General features: G+C 38.6%; 1 long non-coding RNA gene across 2 annotated transcripts; it reads left to right on the plus strand.

The window, feature by feature from the left end:
* The first annotated feature begins 294 nt into the window (after positions 1 to 294).
* On the plus strand, positions 295 to 5,776 carry LOC309382053. 2 transcript variants are annotated; one of them, XR_014173621.1, is made up of 4 exons: positions 295 to 484; positions 1,207 to 1,341; positions 4,243 to 4,406; positions 5,473 to 5,776. It is a non-coding gene; the product is annotated as an uncharacterized lncRNA (long non-coding RNA). The 2 variants fall into 2 exon arrangements; XR_014173622.1 differs by lacking the exon at positions 295 to 484 and adding an exon at positions 495 to 955.
* Positions 5,777 to 21,421: the final 15,645 nt, after the last annotated feature.

The raw sequence follows: 21,421 nt of genomic DNA on the forward strand, positions 1-21,421 counted from the left end.
GCCACCACGCTGCTCAAACGACCTGCAAGCGGCTTGTAACTTCAAAGGGTATTAAACAGCACCTGCAGAAGCTGCGGGTGGCGAGGCAGGAGAGGCAAAGGCGAGAGAGCAACGCTCGTGCCTTCGGGAGCCTCCTTTCTCCCCCTCTGCCTTGCTCTCTGAATCCCTCGTACTGCTCCGTCCCGCCCCTTCTCGTCCCGCCTGCTTCCTCCAGCCGGCCTAAAGCTATTAAGGCTTCCCTCCCGCTCAGAGCGCTTGGGAAAGCCTGCAAAGCTGCAGACCGGGCCAGTCCATGGGAATCTGGCCACTTGCGCGCTTTGCAGCCAGGAGGGGGGCTGCGCTTCCTTTACAAAAAGAGAAACAATTAAGCAAAATGCTCAATGAACATTATAAATGATGGGCAATCGCTCTGCAGATTGCCTAGCAAATCAAATTATATATGGTTGCTCACGGGTGATTTCCAGGCGCTTTACAAGGCAAACAGGTATCTTTTTGTACTTTTGCCCTTTTCGCCATCTTCTCTCGCTCCCCACCCCCACCCCGCCCGCGCTTCGCACCACCCAAACCCGGCTTTTAAGAAAGAAGACAAAGTCACCCCAGACGGGCAAGGGGGCTTGAAAGCAGGTCTTTAGCTATTCAGAAGCTCCCCCCGCCGCCCGCCGCTCAGTCCCACTTTTGTTAGCTACTGGATTTCACACGAGCCCGGGAGGTAAAGGGGAGCAATGGGGGGAGGCGACACTTTTTACAGTGTCTCCTTGTAAATCGGAGCAAGAGTTGGCTTCGCAAACCCGTAGGCACCTGCTCCCCAAGACCAAAGGGCTCGCCTGGATTTCCATAAAGAGGGATGGTGCTAAATTTGAGCGCACAATGAGCTGCAAAAAAGGAGGCAGTTTCAAAAGAACCCAGAAAGGCGTCGAAGATCAATGGCGAGTCAACAAAACCAAACAAAACCTGTGTGAGTGTATTTTGGGGGTGGATCGGGGGGGGGGGGGAGGCCGACTTGTAAAGAGAGTGAGGCTTGGCTGAGCCTGGTTGAGAAACAACCTGTGCTCGGAGGACCGCGCCGAAGCTCCCGGGCACAACAGACCCTAGGGACACTTACTCACCCGGGCGGCTCTGGCGGTGGGAAAGCTGAGCTGGCTGATTCTCAGCCTTGGCTTCAGATTTTAAGTCCGTAAGTTTTTCTTTCCGCTATCTTTCTGCAAGACCACCAGCAACAGCAACTGCGACTCAAAAGAAGTCCAAGCTCCAAAGCAAAAAAATCTCTGAAACTAGAAAGAAAAAGAAACGGCTGTGTCTGAGACTTTGAGTGCTACCCCAGGAGGGTAGAATCCCCCACAGGTGAGAAAGTTTGCAAATTTCAAGAACTGCAGTAGGACAGCTGCCCTTTCAAGTCCAATGCTTAGAGGCCTTAAACCAGGGGTGTCCAAACTTGGCAACTTTAATACTTGTGGACTTCAATTTCCAGAATTCTGCTGGCTGGGGAATTCTGGGAATTGAAGTCCACAAGTCTTAAAGTTGCCAAGTTTGGACACCCCTGCCTTAAACTAAAATCAGACCATGGCACAGGAAACCCATGCAACTCATTGCTACAGGTGGCCAGTAGAAGTGTATACTTAGACGTTAAATGTTATATATGCCTAAATAAAAAGTTTACATTGCAGCCATGTGCATACTTGTAAAAAGAGGGCCTCAAGGATGTTCTAAATAGCTCAATTATAAAGATTTGCATCCTTATTTTCGAACAACTTTATCTACATTTTTACGCAACCTTATGTACACTTAATTAGAAATAACTGCATTTAAACCAATGAGCCGCACTACTTCAAGTCTTTCTGTGCTGCCTCATCCTGAGAAGACAAAAAGCATTGGGAATTTATAAGGTAAAGGTTCCCCTTGCACATTTGTGCTAGTTGTTCCTGACTACAGGGTGCTTCTCATCTCCGTTTCAAAGCCAAAGAGCCAGCACTGTCCAAAGACGTCTCCGTGGTCATGCGGCCGGCATGACTAAATGCCAAAGGTGCACGGAACACTGTTACTTTCCCACCAAAGGTGGTTCCTATTTTTCTACTTGCATTTTTACATCCTTTCGAACTGCTAGGCTGGCAAAAGCTGGGACAAGTAACGGGAGCTCACTTAGCCACTGAGCCACCACGTCCCGTGGAAATGTATACCCAGAGTATATATGGTACCCTGTTTCCCTGAAAATAAGACCTCCCGGATAATAAGCCCAATCGGGCTTTTGTGGGCATGTGCTAAAATAAGCCCTTCCCAAAAATATTGCAACACAGCAGCAGCCATAAGGTGACCATGCTCTCCGCCTTCTGCGCCTCAAAAATAATAAGACCTCCCTGAAAATAAGGCCAAGTTTATTTCGGGGGTTGAAAGAAAATAAGACCCTGATTTATTTTCGGGGAAACCAGGTATATGGCGTTACTCAAAGCCTGAAGGTTATCCCAGAGTCTCATCTAAAGCAACAGCCCTTATTTGGGGCAGCAGGGATATTCAGGTAGTCCTCAACTTACAACAGTTCGCTTAGTTCCAGCTGCACTGAAAAAAGTGACATGATTGTTTTTCACACTTAGGATCATTGCAGCATTCCCAGGGTCACGTGATTAAAATTCAGCTGCTTGGCAATTGACTGGTATTTATGACCATTACTGTGTCCCAAGGTAATGGGATCTCCTTTTGCAACCTTCTGACAAGCAAAGCCAAAATGGGGAAACCAGATTCACTTAACAACTGTGCCACTAATTTAACAACTGCAGTGATTCACTTAACAAATGTGGCAAGAATAGTAGCAAAATGGGACAAAATTCACTTAACAAAATTTCTCTCATTGAGAACTACCTGTAGTAGGAAGATGCTAGAGAAAGAGGATCCCTCTACCATCAAAGGCATCATTTCACAAAAATAGATAATAAATGCCTGCGTAGTTGAGAGTTGATAACAAGTTGATAACAACAATCAATCAAATCACTAAAAAACCTTCCCTTTTATGAATCTGTAATCCCTTAATTTGGGGTGGAATTGGGATAACTGGGTGGAGCTGAGCATTTACTGAGACTGGTAAACAAGGAAAAGGTTATATATTATATGCAGGTAGACCTCAATTTACAGCCCTAAATGGGATCAGAATTTTCATTGCTAAGCAAGGTAGTTGTTAAGTGAGCCTGGCCTGATTTTATTCCTTTTTCTTTCATGGTTGTCAAAGGAAGTTGTACTGGAGTTGTTAAATAAATTATGCTCTTGTTAAGCAAGTCTAGCTTTCCCCATGACTTTGCTTGTTGGAAGCTGGTTGGGAAGACTGCAAATGCCAATCACATGACCTCGGGACAATGCAGCTCTTGTAAATATATGCCAGTTGCCACGCACCTGAATTCTGATCACGTGACTGTAGGGATGCTCTGATGGTCATAAATGTGAGGACCAGTCATAAGTCACTTTTTTCTCAGTGACACTTTGAATGGTTGCTAAATGAAATGGCTATAAGTTGAGGACTCCCAGTAGATACAATGTATCACTTGGCTGTAATGACCAACATACAATTTGGCAAAGGGACAGAGTAGCTGAGGAAACATATTCCATTATAACTATCCCCTGAATGATGGTTTATTAAACAAGCCACAATTGCCAGAGTTCATAGATTATGCTAGGCTGGAAATTGCTGTTTGCAACCATATTGGCTGAGTGAGTGAGTGAATGGTTGAGTGTATGTGTGCGTATCGTGCTAAACCTTAAAGTAAACTACTGCAGTAAGCAACTATGTACATAACATGAATTAGTCAGAGCTGTAAATTAAACCACTCTTTTTGATTGCTGGAATGGGATAGGAAATGAAGCAAAATTTGTAGCAACCCTATAGGTTATTGACTACTCCATAGACATAAACCTGGTCTGCGAGAAATGCAATTAATTCAAATGTCATGTAAGAGGCGTAAAAGAATTTGTTAGCACACAAATATCACTATTCTAGTGAGCAAATGCAAATTATGCCACTTACTTTGAACATTTAAAAGTGCTATACAGTTCAGAATCACCATGACAAGGATGCTGAAGATTGGCTGCTATCTTTTCTGCAATGAGACTTTGCAGACTGCAAATGTACAGTTCTCTTGTGATTCATTACATTCCTAATTTCTTAAAGTAGCCTAGGGAAGGTATTGAATTAATGGAATGAATGTACTGTATCTCCAAATCAACTATACTGCACGTAATATGGCCTTTCCCTTTCATAAACAGCATATCCAATTAGAATGCCATGAAAGCTGGAAATTTTCCAAGTCCAAAACTAATCTTCAATGCAGCATATGGGAGAGTGTGTGAGAGCAGGCTATGGAGGTTATGTCTTGGTTGGGTGGATTTATAAGCTATTTTCCAGGGGAAGAGGATTTCCCATGCCACAGGTAGGTGATTTGCTCTTCGATATACGTCATCTTGCTACAACATACTGACAGTCATTTCACAGGCTCTATCAATATGCTTACCAGGGGCTTTGAGGAGAGCAGGAATTACCCAATGCCACCTGTCTCTGATTGCTAGGATGAGTAGCACTATGGTGGATTTAATGCTGATTGGTTCTCTTTTGTCCTCTCATGCTGTTGTTTGGGTGGGGCTGCACCTGCTCATGTAGCAACAGGCCTCCGATACTGGAGTGAGCCTTCTGAGCTGGCATACGAAGCTGCAGGAAAGGGGTGTGAATCTAGTCCTCTTTGTATGCTACTAGTGCACCGTGGATGCTGCACGGGGCTGTACAGCTTGTGTCCTAATTTATTATCCCTCTGCTGTGTATTTCTCACACTGAGTCTCCCTTCCCTCTTGGAATGCTGCCATGAAGGTTTGGCATCATGCAATCAAATGATCTTAAGAGTAAGTGGTTCCCACTGGAAAAAGTTGTATACTACATCCACCCAAGATTGAGTCAAGAGTGCAATCTTCCCTTTTCAAACTGGTACTTTGTATTTTATAGTGAAATGTTTAAGAGATTGAATATGCTTAAAGAATATGCATTTTAAAAAAAATAACAGTTTTTTAAAAAACTGATATGGGAAAGGGAGACAATTTGACTCAGATTGGAATTGATGCTAGAACTAACATGGATTCAAATATATAAGCAAGAATTAGAGTAAGACAATTAAATTGTTAATTGAGCTATAGCCCAGCCGATGTATTTATAACCAAAGAACATGTGACTGGCCATTAGACTAATAATCTAATCATAAGATTGTTCTAATGTGAGATCTATAGTGGTTAAGTGATAGGTTGGGGGATCCTCAGTCGTTTACAGGGAGCCTTTGGATATGCCCCTTTTTCTTGGCCTAATTTAATGCCAGACATCATGAGGATAAAATAAGAACGGGGTAATCCTCATCTAGTGACTACAATTGGATCCAGCAACTTGGTCATTATGTGAAACTGTCACTAAATGAAACTATAACTGTACTATGTTATCTGTTTTTCTTTGTTTTACAGACCAGGGAAGATTGTATATATGAAGACTGGATGCAAAGTTACCTTTTTATCACATTGTAACAGTGAATAGTCACTGTCTGAGGCACTTATTAAATGAGGACTACCTGCAGAAATTTTCTATTTGACTTTCCTAATTTCCTAGAAGAAAGTGAAATATAAATTATAAATCAGCGGAACTGTCTTCTATTTTAAATACATGAGCTTTTTAACTGCAGTGAAGAATCTGCTTGACATTGTTGATTATTTCCGCAATTATTCCCAAGAACAGATCAGTCACTGAAACTTATAACTGTGAAAATATAATAATGGTAATAAAATTTTCTGAAGCAGATTATCAGAACAGCATCCCATTCAACAGTTGCACTTCTGGGTTTTATTTATTTATTAATTAAATTTATATGCTGCCACTCTTGCAGTTTGATAATTCTTAAATTTTTACATTTTTAGGAGTCATTTGGCTACTCAAATTGCTAAATGTAATTCTTTTTTATGTCCTTTAAGCAGTTAGTATTATGAACAAATTTCCTTTGCACCACAAAAAAATTATATCTTTCTTAATTTACCATGATACACTGAAACTTTATTAACACATTTGCAGCATCTTAATTATCATTACTAGGACACAAGAGTTCTACTATTGTTTGCAATCCCTGGTAAGAATGCTTTTGTTTACTCGCTCAAAATTGTTTATACTAGCTAGGTTCACAGCATGCTAGGCTAAAAAGTGATTTGCTTGATCTGGGTTAGCATGATATATTGACAGTCCTTAAGGCTTGAAAATTATGATTTATGGAGCAGATTATTTAAGAGCAAATCATGATTCTTTCTTTTAAAAAGATATTTTTAACTTGGCATATCAATTTAGCCAATGACTAAACAGATTCCTAGAACTTCAGAGGGTTTTTTTTTTAAAAAAATCAGTCTTGGGAGGTATCATTTCACCCTCAACCATGGAGATTTACTGAGTGACTTTGGACCAGTCTCTTTCATCCCACTACAGAAATAAAAAAGGAGTCACATATAAAGCACTTTTAAGTTCTTGGATGATAGGTGAAATAGAAATCTAACAGAGAAAATCAAACATATTTTGTACTTTCTGTTCCACTGTCATTTTAGTTTGACTTCATTGATTGAAATTTATGCCAAGATTTAAGAGACAAGAACTAGAATCATATAATTCTATTTTGCTTCTTTTAAGCAGCTTGGATGGCTTGATTCCTTTCTCCTCAGAAGATTATCTGTTGGGCAATTTGTACAACTGACAATATCTTTACCCAGTTTCTAAAATCAAAATTGCTAGGAACAACTTTATTGTTGACTATCTAAACTAGGTCTATTTGACTTAAATGTTGTATTAAAAAAAAGGCTTCAGATTAAATTTTTGGCAGGAACCAATTGCAGCTGGGGCAATTTGCATACTTAAAATACACACATTCATACCAAGTTGCTCTTGATTATTCAATTTTCTGAATCAAATTTAACTGTGGATTTGATTTATCCAATTGATTTGTAATTTACAATTTGTCCAAATAAATTTGGAGTGTAATATATTTGTATAGTCCTATTATAGGTACTCCGTTACTGCACTACAAAAAGGCGACAAAGTTGTCTAAGGCTAAACCTATTCTCTGGTGCCATCTTGTGTTAATTCTTCAACATTCTTCCTGTTGAGCTTTATGTGAAACCTCAGCTACCCTGCTGTACTTCAGATTTCCTGAACTTCAGATGCTTCAGATTACAGGTTGTTAACACTGTAATTTTTTTCACAACTTGGAGAACCTGGTAGAAATTCTTAACAAATGTCCTATTTTGGTTCTCACAAGTTGATGGTTTACATTTGATGTATTTTGGGAAGGTTGATTTGTACTTTGGAAATAGCTAAGGTATAAACATATCTTTGAACTGATATATACTAACACCAATATATATCTTTTCAATTCTTTCAAATATCAGATAGTTTGATGTTATTGAAACTATTTCAAATAGTTTATTCTTATAGGAACATTTTAGGTAAAATTACAGCAAATACGTAGATAAAATTAAAGCAAATATATTTGCTGTAAACTTGTATTCTTATAGAGACATTTAATTCCAGTTTTTATTTTTGATTATTAAAAGAATATTTACTAATGTAATAAAAGTCAAGCATTACATTATATCATGCCACAAGAACAGTTGGATTGTAGTCCAGTCTTCTATTTGCAGGAGTCCTAGAATTTAATCTGGTTTATGAAATGGCAGATAGTTTTGTCATATGAATGAACAGGAAAAACAGATGGTGTTAACAGAAAAGTTTATATCTGGTGATGAAACTGGTATTAATTGAATCTGGTATCAATTATATAAGGGGGAAGATTCAAAGCTGAGGTGCCATAACAGGTGCTGTTCTTCAGCGATATCCCTTCATTAAGCACACGCGGGTCATTCTTCAATCTCATTTTCTAGCTGAAATGTTACATTTCAATGGCTGTGACTTCTCCTGGGCCATTCATGACGTCACTGTTTACCCTTAGCACCATAACCGTGATACTTTCCCATTGGAGTCCTAAGCTACCTGGTCTTTAGTATCCTATGGAAATGTGGCCACAACTTTTTATTTATTTTCTTCTTCTGAGAGTACTCAGAACTTTTCAATTCAGCTCTGCATGTCATTCAAATGATACAAGGAGAAAAGAAATAAAATAATCCACAAGGAATAATCCACCAATTTTCCAATCTGAAAACATTTGCAGTAAACTAGCCAATCAAACCTTTGGTGATTCTCTACAAAGACTCTCTTGTATTTTTAAACTATCTTTTTTCCTGATAGGTTGATCATTGCTGCTTATCACATTGGTTCATGTACTCCATTGAGCCAGAAGTGTGTAGAGGAGCATGGAATATGCACACTAAGCAGCTGACTTTTTTTTAATTTGAGGCAGGAGAGCCTTTTGCATATTTTAAACAAGCATGTTTTAGGCCCCCAAGTCCCATTTTTAAATATTCTTTCTCATCCAATTTAGGAGTAGAGCCAGAGAGAGAGTTTCAAGGCATTGATGATTTTAGAGTTTGTCTCAAGCCTTGTCATTCTGTGCTAACCATGGCTCTTTAAATATGTGGCAGTTTCTGGTTTATTCAAAAACCTAAATTATCACCCATAGGTTGTAAACTACATTTGCTAGGTTCATGAAGCACACTAAACCAAATTCCAATATTATAACTTAAGTCCATACACAAACCCAGCCAAGGATATGAGCTGTAGATTTCCCATTCTAACTTCAATGAGTCCATCAGCAATCAAAGGCAATTGAATATATATAAATTTGACATCATTTACATGTCTGTGAGGCTCAGTTGTTCTTAAAATGAAAGCATTCTGTACCTTCATGCCCCAAACGTACACTTTTTGTAAACTGTAAAAAGTGGTGTTTCTCCTAACAAGGAGTTATTCTTCTAAAATCCTTTTTATATCTTTTTGAACCCATATTTGAGATGCATAAAAAAGACACCTGCATTTGAGTTTTGGATTTATGCATTTTATTTCCATGCAATGAACTATTGTACCTAATGGTGAGAAGGCAATTATCAACAAAAGCAACTCTTTTGCAAATAATATCCTGCGTTTCCATTCCATTTAATGGAAGAAGCATGCCTAGGTGAAGGAGAGGTGTGTGCATATAAAGGGGGCTCCCAGCAATCGACAGGAAACCAGCTACATAAAAGGACTGTATTCCAGCACGGATTAAATACAACATAATTTGCATCAATTGCTTGGCATTGGCTGTATACATGCTAATTCATTAGATGCAGTATATGTGCGAGAAGCAGACACATTAAAAGCTGGCACCAGGTTCTGAATTTATTTTCAAGGTAGCCCTATGGAGTAAAAGAGATCTGAGCATTAGAGCACTATCAATTCATAAGATATAATCCTGACTGGCTGGAGATTGGTTTAAATGTTAATTAAACACTTTTGATGCAGAATTTCTGCCCAGATGGCTTGGGACCATCACTGAACACATGGCCCAGATGGGCATCACAGTGCAAAAGAAGAGATTTTACTGCAGCTTTAGCTTCTTGAACTAAAACATATCTGCATAAATTAAACAAACGGATTTCATAGCCAATGGGGCCAATTAAGCAAGCAATTGGCATATAACTAATAGCATTTCCCATTAACACTATCAACTCCATGAGAACCTCAATATTTTTCAGCCTCTAAATATATTAGGAATGAAATGGGAATATTCCTTATCTTCTATGGATAGATCTTCAGTTGAAAAAAGGGAGCTTTCCTTTAGAAAAAAATATTTTGCTTAATGAAACCACTTTATAATAAATTCCAAATATGAAGCCAACAAGAAAATCATATTCCATCTTTGAATCTCATTGTTAAATTAAGCACATTTGGAAATATGCTTCCTCTGATTCTAGATAAAACCATAGGGAAGATTGTTAAATTTGCCGTTGTTTTTTAAATATTGTTATTACCCTTTCCAATTTTAAGTAATTAGTCTATAGGCATATTAACTTAGACTAAGTTCCATTGAATTTATCATACTACTACCGAACTATGCAAAAGAACGTGAGCCATTGCTATTTCATATCTGAAAGCAATTTTACTCAATTAGTAAATTAGGAATTTAGAAATAGAATAGATATAGCCCTCATTTATCATTATAATGCATTGCACAGTCAGCCAGGTTTTCACATTGGATTTGGCAAATAACTAATATGTTAGCCTATTGAGTCCTTCCCAAAGACTTGGAAGAGGCAAATGTTGATCTTTGATGGTGTTAAACGATATTGTCACAGAATGTAAACTTTTCCAAGTAAACCTGCTTTTTATAATTGCCTGATGGTGATTTTTTCAATGCCGAGGGTATTCAAGTGTTGCTCCAGTTGTTTTGGGATTATACCCAAGGTGCCTATTACCATTGATGCTACCTTTGCTTTCTTTTGCCTTAGTCGTTCTATTTCTGTTTGTGGGTCTTTGTATTTTGTTATCTTCTCCAGTTCTTTCTCTTCTTTTCTGCTATCTCTGGATACTGCCATATCCACCATCCAGTTATTTTGTCTTTCTTATCAATAATTGTTAAGTCTGGGGTGATATATGGCAGGTGCCCATCTGTTTGAATTCTAAAGTCCCAGAGCAGTTTAGCTTTTAAATTTACTATTACTTTCTTTATTTTATGGCAAACAAATGGTATTTCTTGTGGGCCTCCTAATGCCCCTTTTTGCTTTGTCATCCTGTTGTTTATAGTCAGGCTTTGCAATCTTCTTGCAGCAACGAACCAGGTGCTCCACTGTTTCTTCAGGTTTGTTTTCGGTATTATTATGCAGTCCAAGATTGATTCCAGAAGTTTGTACACAGGGATTCATTTCAAAATATGGTGTCAACACTTTGAAAGTATTAAAATTATGCAAAGGAAAAGATGTAGCCAAAAAGATAGTTCCTATATGAAATGCACCAATTTTATTTAAACGTAATTCCAACTTTTTTTAATACCTGCAAAAGTACCTGTTTACAAATAACTCTAGTGTCACTTGATCCTAGTAAATAGATACTAACGTTTTTTTTATTTCATGCATCCCACAGACTTCTGAAAAAGGAGGCTTCAATTCTCTGTTGGAATCGTGTTTGGCTTTTGAGCTAATTTAGAACAGAAAACTAAATATTAATGGCGTTAATATAGCTATCAAGGAGGAACTTGACTACTTAATGTATTCTCCCCTATTTTAGAAAACAAATAGGCTAGAGACAGCTGATTGGGCTTGTAAAATGAATCACAGAAAAGAATTATAACCTCCTCTCTCATAGTGGTTTCTGTGATATAGAATTCATTTCCACTTCTTCTGCAGTCCACATGGTAATATAGATAGTTAGTTAGACAGACAAATAAAAAAGTAAAAAAGAGCCAGTTTGGTCTAGTGGTTAAGGTGGTAGCCAAAAATCAGGAGATAGTTATTTCTAGTCCTATTTTAGGCCTGATAAGCCAGTTGGATGACTTTGGCCCAGGCACTCTCTCCAATCCATCTGACATGGTTCTTGTTGTAGGGAAAATAGGAGGAGGAAAGGGTATTAGGTATGTTCTCCTGTCATGAGTTATGTATAAAAATAAGGGTGTGGTACAAATTTAATAAATAAATAGCATAAAAACTCATAAAACAAGTTATCTCTATGGGCTTCTTTAGTATCATGCCAGTTTATTGGGTAACATTCAGAGAGATACTTTTTTTAAAATACAAAAGCTAAATAAACACAATCCTAGCACACAATAAATTACTAAATATTATTTCCAATCAATAAATATTGGATTTAACTTGTTTCTAAATCCTACATTAGCTCAGTATTTTTCAATCTCAGCAAGATGTCAACAGAAGCTGGATGTGGGATTTTGGGTGTTAAAGTCCACACATCTTAAAGTTGCTGACATTGGGAATCATTAGCTTAGCAGACTGTACTTTAGGATACTCATCAATAGATATTTACTTAATTACTTGTACCAGGTAGACTAAAAGATAAACAATAGTTTTCTGATTACTTCAAATGAAGGATGTAAATAAACAGAATATTCCTTTCTCATAACATTTAGTAGCAAATTAACATTTTTATTCTGGATTGTTCACATGTATCCTTATCATGGTACAATGGACAAATACTTTTAATGTATTTTACACAAAAATTTTGTCCTTCTTCTTTTTTTGAAGCATTGTGGATTCGCTGCTCTACAGTGTCATCTAGTGGTAAATAACAATTGTGATTACACTGTTAAAATGTGACTAGTTTATTCTTATACTGAAAGGGAGGAAAAGGCTTTTCTTTAAACAGATAGATGTGTGAAAATGTATTCCAATCAATTAACAATCCATTTCTATTTCCAAATTTTAAAATAAAAAGTTTTGGGAAGTCCCATTGACTTTACGAGGGGAGATTTAGTCTATTCTTCAATATCACACTGAGCCCAGAGGATCCTCTGATTATTCAGAAGAAACTGCAACAGAAATCAATTGGATTTGTCCTGGTGAATAAGCAGAGTACCATGGCAACTTTGATTGGATTACACGCTGAATTGGTGCCCTTATGTCAAAGAACAAACTACAAATAAAAATACAGCCACCACCAGCAGCGGATACACGTGTTTCTCACTTAAACACAAAGACAGGCATACTTTTTTTTTAGTAACTGTAAGTTAACAAAATATTGTTCCATGGCTGTTCTCTCCAAGCCCCTTCAGTTCCAGTATTGGGAGAGTGATTTTTTTAAAAATCTATTCAGAGCAATGAAATACAGCTTGGACATTTAAAGCAAATAAGAGGGACACAATCCCTCAGCGCTTTTATTTATGAATGGGGCAGAACCATTTTCCTCAAATTCTCCTCTTTTAAATAGAGTTAGTGGAAACTTCTTACTGTTGCTGTGAAAAGCATTGTTGGGTTAGAAACAATACAACCAGTTTCCCTTCCTCCATTTATTTTACCTGTGGATTTGAATGAATATTTCATTTACCCACTAAGTTCTCAACTTTGCCTGGAATAGAGGCAAATCAAATCATAAAATTGGAACAGATCTGTGGTTTTCTACATAGGGTGGGAGTTCTTATACCAATTCCAGACAAATAGATGTCCAATCTTTTCTTGAAAACCTCCAGCAATGGAGCACTCATAACTCTGGGAGACAAGCTGTTCTATTAATTTTTTTCTGTCAGGAAATTTCTCCTTAATTTTTAGATAGGATTTATTTGTTGAGCTTCCACCCATTGCTTCTTGTCCTACACTCAGATGCTCTGGAGAATAAATCAACTACCTCTTCTCTATGACAGCCCCTCAAGTACCAGTAAACAGCTATTACATTTCAAAACTTTCTCTTCATTAAGCTAGACATACCTAGTTCCCTTAACCATTTGTCATATGGTTTAGCCTCAAGCCCTTTATCATTTTTTGCTCTTTTCTGCACTCTTTCTAGGGTCACAAGATTTTTTTGGGGGTAATCAGAATTGGATGCAATATTCCAAAGTAGTCCCGTGAATGCAGTATAAAATGGTATTTCTCATAATCTTAATGGTATTTCTCAGATGATGCAGCCTAGGAGTGCATTGGTTTTTTGGAAGCTGCAGTACCCTGCTGACACATATTCAAATAGTGGTCCATTAGAGCAATGGTCACCAACCAGTGGTCTGTGAGAAAATTTTGGTGGTCTGCAGAAAAATTATTTGCATTTTTATATTGCACTAAATACTATTTATCTTTTTTTAAAAAATCATATTAATGGTCCGCGGGGTTTAAAATTATGAATCTAGTGGTCCGTGAGGTCCGAAAGGTTGGTAATCCCTGCATTAGAGCACCTAGATCCCTCTCACAGTTACTACAGCTGAGCCAGGTACCATCTATTCTGTACTTACACATTTGGATTTCCCTGCCTAAATAAAGGATCTTACTTTTCTCTGAACTGCATCTAGTTTATTTATTTGTAAAATAATTAACTTCCCATCTTACCACAAGGCAACCCTTGTTAGCTATAGCCCAGTGCTTAAGTCTGTCAAGATCTTCACTCTCTTCCAATGTGTTGAAAAGTCCCCCCAGCTTGGTATTATCTGCAAATTTATGTGTTCCCCTTTATACTTACAATTAAAATCCCTTGTCAATTTTCGCCTGATTCTACACCAAAAGTGTCTGTATCATTTATGTTAAAATGCTTAGGTTTTCTCACAGGAAAACGTTCACTGCCACCAAAATGGCATTGTTCATATTTCTATTTTCTTTGAAACAGTTTACCAGAACATTCACAGTGTTTGGTATTCCCCAAACATTTGCATTAGTTAATGCGTTAATACCTATAATCATTCCAATATGTCATTTGCTTTGATCTCTTTTTGTATGTTATCTTACACACAGCAGGGATAATTTGGAAAAAAATGGTTTTAGTATGAACATTCCATTAAAAACCATATGATTTGCTATCAGTGAAAAATAAGGGTTATATTTCATACATCTATAATCCTCGTTTATGTCTGCAGTAATGGGCAATAAACTACAGATATAGGGACCACTTCAGATATTTCAGTAAGTGTTTCATTGATTTAGTTTAGCAATAAAACCATTGTTGACTGAAATATATCAACTTCCTTGCAAAGAAATGAAATATTGTAAATATTCTAAATGTGGGCCCTTATTTTGAGTCAGGGGATTGTTCCAGTCCAGAAGCACATTAGTAAATTAATCTAGATAGAATTTGGATTTGCCTAAAGTCTAAATCAGATTTCCTCCTTCCAAACACATTAGACAATAACTCTCATCACTTATACCTAGTATAATATGTATCAGCTGGAAGTAACAGGAATTGAAGTTCCATAGATTGGGGAGTATGCCATGCAACGGAGGACTGGCCTAGATCCATCAAGTTCCTCAACGTACAATCATTCAGTTACAATGACACTGAAAAGTTGGCTCATGACTGCCCCTTGCACTTATAACTGTCACAGCACCCCCAATGTAACATGGTCAAAATTTAGGGTGCTTGGCAACCAGCATGTATTTTCAGCTGTTGCAGTGGGGGTCATGTGATCCCCACTTGCATCTTTTCCAGTGTGTTTCAACAAGCCAAGTTAATTAGTAAAGTTTGATTCCTTAGAAGATTGCATGGTTCACTTAACCTATGTTTCACTTAACAACTGTGGCAAAAAAAAGATTGTAAAATCAGGCATGACTCATTTAATAACTGACTTGCTTAGTAGTAGATATTCTGGTCCCAGTTGTGGCCATAAGAGGAAGAGTACTGTACTTTAATGTTTCTCAGTCTACACAACTATAAGGTGTGGACTTCAAAGTTCAGAATTTGCCAGTTACCTTCCTGGTTAGGGAATTCTGGGAGCTAAAGTTCACACATTTTAAAGTTGCCAAGGCTGAGAAACACTTTTTGCTTCAAACATTAAAGTCCCTGAACTAGAAAAATAGTATACATTGATTGTGCACCAACTGTAGTATGAATTCATAAATCCAGACAAAAAAAAGTTAAATCACCTTTGCAGACTGCTGTAGTTCCACTTTAATGCAGGCTGTTTCTCCATTTTTTAAAACTAGAAAAATCAAATTTTAAAAAGCTTTCCCCATGTCTAAGGGCACTGATCCATCAGCATGGCTCTGATGCTATCTTTCAATATAACGTATCTCACAGATCAAAAACACTCCCTGCACAAAAATAATCCATTTGCTATGTTATGATACGAATAATAAATTAACCACGTGATCCAAATTTGCATAACATGTTAAATTAAATAAAATTTAGCCAGGATAAAAGATAGATAAGCTTACTGTGTTGGGTGAATGTAATTGTTTGGCTTTTATCTAATCTGATTGAATGTGTCCTGGGAATCCAACTTGGTGATGTGAAATCCCAATATAGGAATGTCAAATTAAGACATAAATTTGAAGTGACAATTGAAGGGCATAGTATTGTAGCACACACATCCCAAGATGTTTGTTAAGATTCCAATAAAAAGCTGCAAACATGAATGTTAGCAAACATTTTGCAAAGCCCAATTGCCCATCAAGTCCTCATGTGAGAACATCCATAGCTAATTGAAAGAAGATACAGCTAACATAACATGAGCTTCTATTTTCACTCCTATCCTTAAGCTTTGGAGGGGGAGAAGGCTGAACAAAAGGACATAAAAAGCCCTCAACTTTGTTGGTCCCAACTATGGCAGTTAAAGAAGAACTAACTATGAATGTATGAAGCAGTTTTGTAAATGAATAAACCAGCGTTGGTTTACTGGCCCAGAAAGTCCCAGGCCATAATTTAACAACATGGCATGAAAAGGTCTTGGGCTCAATCTTGGTATGTCTAGCTAAGATTGGAGTGAACCTAGTCTGAAATTCAAGACAGTCACATCTTGTTAAGTGATAGGATTTGATTATAGATTAACACAGTAGAAGGCAGCTACCTACATTTGTAAGATTGTCCATACTTGCCAATAAAACTGTTGCATGCCTTGCATTGGAGATCTTTTATGTAAAAATTCCAAAAACATTATATTAGGGATATTCTGTGTGTTCATTGATATTCAGCTTTGCCCTCAGATATTGACTGAAGCACAGAGCCATGTGTTATGTGTCGTGGCTCCATGCTCCCCTCGTCAGAATTTGGAATTTGAAACCACAATTACATGGGTATCACAAAGGTGCCTTTTCAGGGGGCAACTGGACTTCGCTGTTGTTTTTTTGAAGACATTTCACTTCTTGTCCAAGAAGCTTCTTTGACAGGATATGGGGAATGGAAGGATTTATATTCCTTGCAGACAGCTGGTAATCTGCATCTTTTTAGAGCAAGGGTATCAAACTCATATTGTCACAGTGGCGGCACATGGCATATCGGGACTTTTTCCCTTTGCTAAACTGGGCAGGGGTAGAGCCAGCACATGACGCATCTGGCCCGTGGGCTGCGAGTTTGACAACTCTGTTTTAGAGGGTCTTTGAAGCACTTAGAAGTTTATCTGTGTCCTCATGGTCACCTGAGAAATGCTCCTGGTTCCTGTAGTTTGCCATTTTTTTTCTCCAGTTGCCTCCTGAAAAAGCACCTTTGGGACAACCATGACCATGATGACTGAGACTCTCTACAGACAATTACATCGATACTTATAGAAAGAAAAGTCTCCAGCTTAGTTCTTGGTAACTTCAGGGACACATACATATATGTCTTTCTGAAATAACGCAAAAGTAATTTTAATTGTTTCTATTGGAAATGTTCCTTTTTTAAACTGCCCAAGATAGGCTACAGGTAGTTCTTGACTTACGACCATTCATTTAGTGACTATTCAAAATTACAGCAATGCTGAAAAATGTTACTTCTGATTCTGCCTGCGCTTCTAACAGATGCATTGGCCCCATATAGTCACATGATTGTGATTCAGGCATTTGGCATAGCAGTAGCACTGAGGTAGCAACAGCACTCCGACTTACATCCAGCCCTATAGTGTGTTGCAGAACTCTCTGGGTGGTTTATAACACCAACATATTGCCTCCAATAATAGCGGCCTCAGAAGGATGGAAAACTGAGTCAATCTTTGTCAATTGGCATTTGTGATTCTTCCAGTTGGCTTTTAACAAGCGAAGTCATGGGGGAAACTGGATTCGCTTGGTTATGCAAAAAAAGATTGTAAAATTGGGCACAACTCATTTAATGACTCCATTACTTAATGATGGAAGCTTTGGTCCCAGCTTGATTATAAATCAAGGTCTACCTGTGTAGTCTTTCTCTATCGTAGCAACTTAAAGATGTGTGGACTTCTACTTAGAATACAATGGAATTAACAGAGTTGGAAGGGACCTTGGAAATCTTCTAGTCCAATCCCCTGCTTAGGCAGGAAACCCTATACCACTTCAGACAAATGGTTATCCAATATCTTCTTTAAAACATCCAATGTTGGAGCATTCATAACTTCTGGAGGCTTCTTCTAACTGTCTGTTCTGTCAGGAAATTTCTCTTCCGTTCTAAGTTGCTTCTCTCCTTGATTAGTTTCCATCCATTGCTTCTTGTCCTACCCTTAGGTGCTTTGGAGAATAGTTTGACTCCCTCTTCTTTGTGACAGCCCATGAGATACTGGAACACTGCTATCACGTCTCCCTTAGTCCTTCTTTCTCTTAAGCTAAACATACCCAGTTCCTGCAACCGTTCTTCATATGTTTTAGCCTCCAGTCCCCTAATCATCTTTGTTGCTCTTCTCTGCACTCTTTCTAGAGTCTCCACATCTTTTCTACATCCTGGCGACCAAAACTGAATGCAGTATTCCAAGTGTGGCCTTCCCAAGGCATTATAAACTTATGTAACTGGAGTTGAATTTGTAGGCTGACTAAGGAATTAGGGGAATTGAAGTCCACACACCTTTAAGTTTCTGAGGTGGAGGAAAAAAGTAGTCTATAGGCCTGGGATTTTAAGACGCATTAACTATCTGCGACCATCTATGACTCTGCTTAAAGGTTGTGCTACCACCTAGGGGCCAATAAATTCTACTGTGCTTATCACGCTGCAGCGCATCTGCCAGAGGATTCATTTGCCAGCAAATTTTCGGGCTGAAGAGATCGAGTTCCGAACGCCCAGCCACCTTGCGGATTTTCTCAAAGAGTCAAGAGTTCATCGCGTTTACTGCGGTCTTCGCCAAAGTTGGCCGAACCAGCCAAGAACGCCGGGGACGGACGGACCCCGGCGTGTCTTTTCGGTCCCAGATCGGGCAAGGAGCCACGGCTGCTAACTCGTTTTCCTTTTCCTGTCGTTCAGCCCCACTTGGCTCGATGTAGCCGAACGCGGTCAATTCTACTGAGCGTCGGTATGGACCATTCTAGATTCCTCAAGCGCCGTCAGGCTGGAGTCAAGGTGAAGGCGAAATCCTCCTGTGGAGCCTCAAGCAGATGCTGAGGTCTCTGAGATGGCCAAGCAAGAGCCAGCTGAGGCGTAGGAGACCCGGGAGGCTGCGCCCTGCATGTCCTCTGTCGCTTCGCTTTCCTTAATCTCTTGTTCCTAAGTGGCACAGAGCGGATCCAGGGGTCAAGCGGCCGAACAACAGGCGCCAAGGCTTCCTGGGTTTTCAGCAAATGGCGAGCGGGTCTCTGTTTCTCTCCGCCGTCCACTTCCAGTTAAAAAATGGTTCGGTTTACGCTAGCCCTCTTGGGCCGACCGCTGTGTGAGGGGAAAAAAAATGCCCTGGGGAAATCTGAGATCAATGGACCATGGCTGATTCCCTTCCACATATCTTTTGAGATATTGAGAAAAATAAAAGTCTTTAAAAGTATTCTAATTAATAAACAAACTTTAATAATAAAATAATAAAAGTAAATGAAACAGAAATAACTAATGGTTACATTTTGATAATGAAAGCTACGTCTGCCAAGCTGGCAGCCAAACAAAGAAGAAAATTTTTTAGTTCTGGAATGTGTAAACGCATGCGCAATAAATCACTTTCAGATAAGAACTTTTTGTTTTATGACCTGCGCAATAAAGCTTTCTTAGTTTAACTCTTGAGTGTCAGTTTAGGCAGTTCAGGCCTAGCAAACTTTTTAACATCGTGACACCCCTTCTTTTGCTAGTCTGGGCTGACGTCATCAAATCATCAATTAAGGCACATCTTCTTTCGCAGATACTCGTGTTGATTTGCGGCAAGTGGTTTGTTAAGCATGTCTGCGATCTGATCATGTGTAGAAACATATTGCAATTTAACAAAACCTTGCTTAACTAATTGCTTTGTGTTTTGATAACGAATGTCAATGTGTCTGGACCTAGAACCTGTAAAATGTGACTCAGAAATATAGACAACAGATACATTATCTTCCATCACGGTGATTGGTCGAATCGGACGTGTCCAGATATCTGTGATCAAAGCATCAAACAACGTTAGAGAATTACAAGCATCTGAAACACAAGCATATTCAGCTTCAGTAGATGAACATGAAACAAAACTCTGTTTTCTCACTTGCCAGTAAACAGGACAACCATTTAGGAACATCATGTAACCAGAAGTGCTTTTGCGTGACTTCTTGTCGCTCGCCCAGTCAGCGTCAGAAAAACAAATCAACTTTGGTTGATCAGTGTGTGTTGGTTCTAGCAATAACTTCATGTGCTTAGTGTGTTTCAGGTATTTCAACAACTTCTTAATGCATGACCAATGAAATTGTGTTGCCTTACCTACGTGTCGTGATAAAAGATTAACACTAAGTGCGATGTCAGGTCTGGTCCAACTACTAATGTATAATAGTGAACCAATGACTGAACGATAAAGTGTTTGATCCTCGAACTCAGGACTTGGTTCATGTGTTAAGTTGTGAAAATCTGTTTGCATGGGTGTCTTTGTTGTGCTAGCATCTTTCATGTTGCAATGATGTAGAATGTGGTCAATTTTCTCTTCTTGTGAAAGACTAAACCCCTTCTGTGTCTTTTCAATTTGAACACCTAAATAAGTGCTAATGTGTCCTAAAGATTTTAGTGTGAAGTATCTCTGCAAACTTTTAGCAAAAATCTCACTCATTTTCTTATTTGGACCAATATAAACAATATCATCAACATAAACAAGAATTATCTCATATGCATTGTTAGATCTTTTTGTGAACACGCATTCATCAGTTTCGGACTTAATAAAGCCCATTGAATTTAGTTTGTCAGTAAGACATAAATACCACATTAAACCTGACTGTTTCAGACCATAAAGACTTTTGTTCAGGAACCAGGTATCCCCTTCTTGCTTTCGGAATCCTGGAGGGCTTCTCACGTAGATCTCTTCATCTAGGTCTGCATGTAGATAAGCTGTGTCCACATCAAATTGAAAAACTTCTAAACCAAGAATAGTTGCAGTGGTTAAAGCAATTTTTACACTTTCAGTTCTGACTGTTGGTGAGTAAGTGTTTGTGTAGTCCTCAGGATAACGTTGAATGAAACCCTGAGCTACAAGTCTGGCTTTGTATAAAGACTCACCATTTGGTTTCTTCTTGATTCTGTAGACCCATCGGGTGTCAATGACTTTCTTGTTTGCTGGAGGTTTTGCAGGTGTGAATACATTAAGTTTCTTCAAACTGTCCATTTCATCCTGCATTGCATCATACCACTTGTCTTGTTCTGAATCAGGAAGCTGTTTGATTTGTGTGAATGTCTCTGGAGGAAGAGTAACATTGCAAATCAAAGGTAATGGTGACTTTGTCAGTTGCCATGAATAACGTTGTGGAGGGATTCCTTTTGTGGCCCTCTTGGAGCGTCTAGGAGCAACAGACCAGTCTTCTTCTTCTTCATCATCATCATCCTCGTCCTCACGTTCATCGCTAGCATCAGCATCCGCGGCTTGCGAAGACGGAACATCAGTTTGTGAAGAACTGGTAGAAGGAATATCTGCCTGCGAATTGTCATCAGGCTGCGTGGCATCTGGAACACCATCTCTAGGAAAATAAACTTCAGGATCATTGGAATGAATCCTGGACCAGTCAATGTCTTCCT

Source organism: Natrix helvetica (genome assembly GCF_964273705.1).
Source record: "Natrix helvetica genome assembly, chromosome: Z".
Taxonomy (NCBI): domain Eukaryota; kingdom Metazoa; phylum Chordata; class Lepidosauria; order Squamata; family Natricidae; genus Natrix; species Natrix helvetica.